This window comes from Thalia democratica, unplaced genomic scaffold (genome assembly GCF_965202585.1).
Source record: "Thalia democratica unplaced genomic scaffold, ktThaDemo2.hap1.1 HAP1_SCAFFOLD_747, whole genome shotgun sequence".
Classification (NCBI taxonomy): domain Eukaryota; kingdom Metazoa; phylum Chordata; class Thaliacea; order Salpida; family Salpidae; genus Thalia; species Thalia democratica.
Window position 1 is genome coordinate 30,671 of NW_028139724.1, and position 7,190 is coordinate 37,860.

The window sequence follows — 7,190 nt, forward strand, 5'->3', positions numbered from 1 at the left end:
TTAAATTTAGCCCGCGACCATTTCCAACCTCTGCTTGAAGGTACATTCAAAACAAAAGTTAATTATGTTTATTTAGAACAGGGGTCGGCAAACTGCGGCCCGCGGGCCAAATGCGGCCCTTGAAGAGTTAATCTGCGGCTCGCGAGCGCATTTATTTTTTGAATGGAATGCGGCCCGCGGAAGAAAATGTTGTGGCCCGCGAGCATGTATATGTGGCCCGCTGAGCAAAAAAATAACTAAACTTGTTTTTTTTTTGTTAATTTTTACTAATTTCGTTTTAAGTCCCTGTCTAAAATTTTAAAACAATTAAAAAATTTTACAGTATCAGCTTTAACATGTTAAAAAGACTGATTAGCATTCAACTAGTTTTTTTCTCACTTTCATCATAAATTTCTTCTTACAGGATAAGTTTAGGTATTTTTACATGTTTTTTGTAACTAAGTTTCTTTTATAGATGTTTTATTACTAAAAGTTATATTTGAGTGTGCACAAAAACTTTTAAAATAACATGTTAGTAAAAAAAAAGGTTTATTTTGATTTGATTTATACACGTTTTGACTTATTTATTAGTTTTTTTGGCTTTAAATTGATTCCTTTGTACACAAATGTACAAAGATTCTCATATTTTTATCGACATACTGACAATTCCCACCCTACCCTATCAAATCCTACCCGTGCACAATTCCCACTCAAAAAAATGTTTAACTTTCTTTATTTATTCCTTTATTTTCTAATATTTTTATTTTATTTTAATTTAATACTAATTTATATTTTACCATCATTGTTACCCTTAATTCTGGTTGGTAAGCAGTTCTCGGATTTAATAGGGTGGGAAATAATAGCGGGTTAGAAATGAGCGGTTCCATTTTTAACCACGTTTTATTTAATACTTGAATTAGATTAAGTTTAGTTAATTCCTAACTTTCTAAAATTATTGTTTATACATGTAGTATCTAGGTGTGTACAGACACATTTAAAACAATACATGATATAAATTAAAATAATTTTTGATAAGTATCCATTTTCATTTTTCAAACAATGTTTTTTTTTTTAAACTAAGTTAATTTTTATGCATTAATGTAAACAGTTACTGTTTTTTTGAACTACCTATTTAATACAAACTAAATTTAGGGATGGTAAATTTATAAAGTTTGTATATTGTTAATCAAAACAGTTTAAATTCAAGCAAATAAAAAACTAATTATTGCCACACATTTGAACTATTACTATCTGTAGTATACAATTCTCAAGTCAATTTAGTCATTTTTTCAGTTTTGGGTTTGAATAAATATTTTGTATACTAAAATATTAGGCTAGGTTTTCGTCATTTAGGCTGGCTTTTTTGCTTTATGAGTGGCAAATTAAATATATGATGTATGTTTTGTTAAATTTTACAGTTTTGGTTTGAATTATAATATATGTTAAACTTTAAGTCTTGCAGCTGATAAAATTTGAAATATTATTTATATAATTGTATACGTACAGGTGTGAACAATTAGTGTTGCTAAAAAACTTGAATCCCAGAAAAGCTTGGAATTTGAAAATTTGTGCTTAAAAGTTCTGAAAAAACCTTTAACTTGAGAATTTGTGAAAAAAAAAGAATTTTAAACAATTTTTACGTGTAAAGTAATGAAATTTCGATTTGACATAAAAAATTTACTATATAGATACTTTTTTAAACACATTAAAAGAAGCTTAACAGTATCTATTTAGCATTGCTATATTACTAAAGACAGGTTTTTTATTACATGTAATTTAATTTTATACAAAAAATAGAAGCAGAAATTATACTTTCAAAAACTTAATGCAAATGCATTGATCTTTGCTTTAAAACGCCAATACCTATTGTTGTGCATTGGTACTAAACTTCGAAACTTTTCTAAAAAATCAAAATCAGTAAAAACACTTCTAAGAAAATCTCTCAGATGAGCAATATTTACTTTACCAGTTCTCTCAACTTAACAGATAAATTAAAGTTCTAATTTGACTTATTTTGATTTAGGATCTTCAGAAATTTTCTAAAAACGACATCTTGTTGTCATTGAAGAAATAAACGAAAATATTTTATTACCACCAACATAAATTCTTAAAAAAAGTTTTAATTCTAAACGGTATCTATTTAGTTACTATTTTTGCTACTCTATAACTTGCCTTAACAGTTTTTTCTGATTAGTCTGTTGTTACTAAATATAATCATTTGTTTTGTTGAAACTGACTATAGCATTTTTTTTTCGTTTCTCGCAATAACTCCTAAATAACGTTTGTTAATTTTTCAGCTCTTCTTATATTTCACAATTACTCTTTAAATACAACATCTTTATTGCAGATAAAGAATTGCTATAATGTTAAATAAAAAGTTAAGTTTTTCTACTTTATCAATGGCTTAATAATTTTTTTAATTTTGTTAAAAATGTTTAAGAAACGTAACTGTACATTCAAGCAGACTTATGATATAATTTTTGGTATATATTTAGTTCACTGTTAATAAACTTCGTTGTTTCTTTATTTTGTGACTTTATTTTAACAAGGGTTGCCAAACAAACAATCTAGTTTAAAAATTCGAAAAATTCAAACTAGGTGAAACCTGTTTGAGACATTTAAAAGAAATTCAGGTAAACATTTATTTTAGCAATTTTAATTGAATCTTCGAATTCTGAGAACAGTCTTTATGACTGTAAAGTAGTTTACTAATTGTATTTTTTTTTCTGGTATACTTATACATTGTGTACTTTTTATACTGAAGATATTTTAGTTAGGTATCTGAGCTAGATTAATTGCAAGTTTTTGCACTTTTTTTAATTGGAAACCCTGTTAAAAGCTAACTAATTACTTAAAAGTAGTTTATTAGAGTATTCGCGCTTTAATAATGTTAAAAAAGTACACAGTTAATTAAGAATTAAGTATATTTGTCAATGTAAATGTTACTCCAATAAATGTTTTTAATAAAAGTAGGTATTCTATGTGTAGCTAAATATCATTAAAATTAATTAAGTGAACAAAAGTAAAACTTTCTTTAATGTGACTAAAACTAAAATCTAAAGATTATTTATATATCACTAAAACTAAAACTGCGGCCAGCGAAGATTTTTTGAAACTTGAAATTTTGCCCGCGAGCACCAACTGCCGGCCGACCCCTGATTTAGAATTCAACCCCTGATTTAGAATTTGCTAACTGAAAATTCATTTGAAGCAGTAATGAAATAGTGTTTTAAATGGTTTTCTGAATAAATTAGCTAGACTTATTTATTAATAATAAATCTAATGAAATATAAAAACCTTAAGTTTTTTTTTTCTAAAAATCTAGTTTAAGTTTTAATACTTTTAAAAAATTGTAGTAGAACGATTTGGAGAATGTTTAATAGCAATAGAACAGTAGCAGTAACAGCTCTTAAACAAAAAAATGTTTATTCGAACTTAAAATATGCATATCTGAAAATAAATTGTTGAAGCAGTTCTAATAGAATAAAAAAAACTTAGCTTATGTCTTGAAACAATTTCTTTTAATTTAAATGCCACTTTCTAGACAATGCGTTAGTTTTTCAATTTTAAGAAGCCATAAAACTTGTGTTTTTAATTGAATTCAAAAGTAACCTTTTATATTGATTTACAAATCATACAAAAAAAACAAATCATAACAAAATCTGCTTAAAAGTATCTTCTGTTACAAACAAGTTTTCTAACTGTTTAAATTTATTCTAACTAATAGTAAAAGTTTAACTTACCAATAATACCTATAAAAATATTATGACGTTTAAACAGATTTTTTCTTATGTCATTCTATTTCAACGTGTAGTGTTGTAACAATAGGTTCAACAATTGTTATTTTATTAAATATATCGAAAGTAAAATTAAAAAAGATTTCATGAAAAAACACAGTGAAGGCAGTATAAATAAACAGTACATGTAATTAGAAAATATTTAAAATAGGTTTATTGTATTTACTTTGTTAATATTAATTTCTAAAGGATTTTTTTCCATAATTCCAATACAAATACTAACAAAGGCAGTTATACTTCAATAACCAAAAAGTCTTCTAATAGTGTTTTTGACCAAATAAAATTCGCAACAAAGTATTACACTGATCAAAATTAGCAACAAAAATGAATGTCAATAAATCTTTTGAACGAGTTGGATTCTAGTAGTGTTAGGATATGACTGTGTGCTTTATCAAAAAGTGTAGGTTCTAACTTTGGTAATTGTTCAGTTATTTCCATCTTGGCCTGTTGAGTTATGTTTTATCTGTAATAAAAATAAAAATTTATTTTTAAATTTTTCTTCCTACTTTTTTATTGTAGTGATATTAGTTGAAAACTAGTAGAATTTAATTTATTTATCATACTAAAGTTTTAATTTAAAAAATAATAAGTGTTAAGCTCTTTAATAATAGTTGAGCGTAAAGCTTAAAAGTAATTACATTACGTTTTATGTTTTAGAATAAAATTTTTAATAGTTAATTAAATATCAATCATACCTCTAAGGGTGCATTTTGAACTAGGTATTTTGTAAAAATTTCATCTGCTTTGAACTTTCTATCTTCATAGTTTTCCAGTTTTTTGAATTCTTTCACTTCAGAAATAAAAAGAAGATTTTCTTCACTGTACTCGTTTTTAGTAAACTGCAAGAAAGCTTCGTGAGCAGCTGAAAAAATCAATAAATATTAGTTTGTATGAAGAAACATTTAACCAACTAATGTATTTTTTTCTTATAAACAGCCATTTTGCTAATTGAAAAATAAATTTAATAATGCATTTTTATAAGTTAATAGTTATGCCCGTTAACCGTTTTTAAATATTTTACGTTTTAACAATAATAGTTACTATATAGCAATACTGTTTTTTCTTATCAATGAAGTTTAAACTTAAAAACTTCTTTTCTTTGATAATGTAGAACTACTTACCTTCATCGTTAATGACTTTCTCTATTCTCGGCATTGCTTCGTTGACAACAGCTAGTGATCGAAGGCTGTTTTATTATTTAATTTTGTCTTAAAGGTTAAAATAACTAGTACTAAGCTATTTAATAAGCGTAGGAAGTACAAACCTTGCTTCGAAAAGTTCATAGCTTAGTATAACAAAATGCTTATAGACTTAGACTTAGGTTTTAAGTGTATTTTTTCATTTGTTGTTTTTATAACTAGTCAAATAGCTTAGTTACTTTGGTAGTACTTTATTTGTAAATACATAGCAACATACATAAAGTTTAATAAAAAAAAAAAAAAAACTCTTACTGTTTTGAAAACGAAGGGTTGAAATTTTTCATCGAATAAGAAGGCCACGTCGAACACCTAAGAATGTTTTTTACTTTTGTTTTCCTTCTTTCTACTCACAAGTCTAGTAGTGAACGACTTCATGGTCTTGCAAAAACTTCTGCTCCTGCTGCAATCGGCTGAATTGCTGCAATCAAGTCGTTCAGTTGTCTTGTTGTCATTAACTACTAATGAGTTGCTTTGATTTTTATTCAAGCTCATACGCTGTGATTGTTTTTCTTCTACCTTTTGCTTCTTTGGAGAGATCTTTCTCAAAAGTCTGCTTTTACTAAAGGATATTCTAACTTTGGCCTGTAAATGTTTAAAAATTTTAAAACCTAATTGTATGTTTAAGACTATTTGTAGACTTTTTTGTTAAATAAACACATACAAAACACAAAAAATATTTTGAAATTAATCTAGTTTATAACTAAAAATTTCGTTAATTTAATTTTTCCATAAGTAAGTGTTTTTTGGTTGTACTCAAGAGAAAATTTACAGTAACCTCGTTAATTTTCATACAGAAAGTTTTAAAGTCAGGACGAAAATTTCAAAAAACTCTAACCAATTTTTCAGCAAAATTAGACTTTTTTGGTATATCTCGTAATAAAGTATTTTCTTTAGCCATATTTCTTGTTAGACCTTCAACAGAACATGGTTTAATCTTTTGTTTTAGGATATTGGTGGAACCTAATGTTTGATGGGTTTTTCTTGGCACTACTAGGACCATTTTTAAATGTTTTATAAAACTAAAAGATAACTAAATTATTAAAATTATAATGATAAAGCGTTCAACTAGCAAAAATGATTGATCTATTAATAAAACCGTTAAAAAATTTCTTAATTTGAAAATGATAAAATCCGTATTAGTTAATAAATTGTTTACAATAGTCTTGTTTTAAAAGTATTAAACTTTGTTAATTTAATAGCTAAAAAAAATATACATTTGTTTAATTTTACTTTAACAAATAGCTTATTAACTAGAATGAGTGAACTTAATAAAATATAATACTAGAGTATATATCTCGGCAGACAGCTTTTATACAGTTGAAATAGCTTTTTTCTACTTCTCTCGACGTAAGTAATTATTCGCATTGACTCCGAAATTTTGTTATTTGTGTTATTTCTTAATTTTGAAAACTTTTATCAAGTCAAATTCCAAGCCGTTAAATTAAATGACATTTAAAACGTTTATCTAAGAAATAATTTTAAATATTATTTAACTACAAATAAATGTCTGTTTCTTAAAAATATAGGTTGTAAAATAATCATTTTTATAGTTTGTAAATAAGTAAAGTTTAGAAGTATAACCATTAATTTTTTTTATTGTACGCAAACTGTGAAAAATTTAATAAGTATCTGGTTTATATTTGTCTTTAAACAAATATTAAAAATCAACCTTTTTATTTAAAGAAGTATGTGTATATTGTGAACAAAGTATTTTTAATTTCAGTAAATAATAACAACTTTAGTTTTTAAACTATCTGTTGAGTCTAAAGTATTGTTTAAACTTTATTTCGTCTTGAATTCTTATATTTATGATAACTTCATACACAACATCATTTTAGAATATAACTAGATATTACCTAACTTTTGTACGTGATTAGTTTGTTTATTACGGTATTTTACACTTTTTTAAGCGAAATGAGTTAAAGTAAAGAGTTTCTTATAATCAACATAAAACAACAGATAGAAAAAAATTAAAGAAATGTATGCTCTGATTAATAAAATATTTATATTTATTACTGTATTTACTTGAAAAACTGTATTTTTAGTTCACATTTAAAGTACGTATATGCTTTTATTATAAGTCAAATTGGTTCATTTTAAATGTCATGACATTTAAGAATATTTTAGGTTTAAGGATTTTATTTTAGATGCTCGTCTATAACTTAATTTAATAAAAACACCGAAACTTAATTAATATTTGAAACTTGCTTTTTAC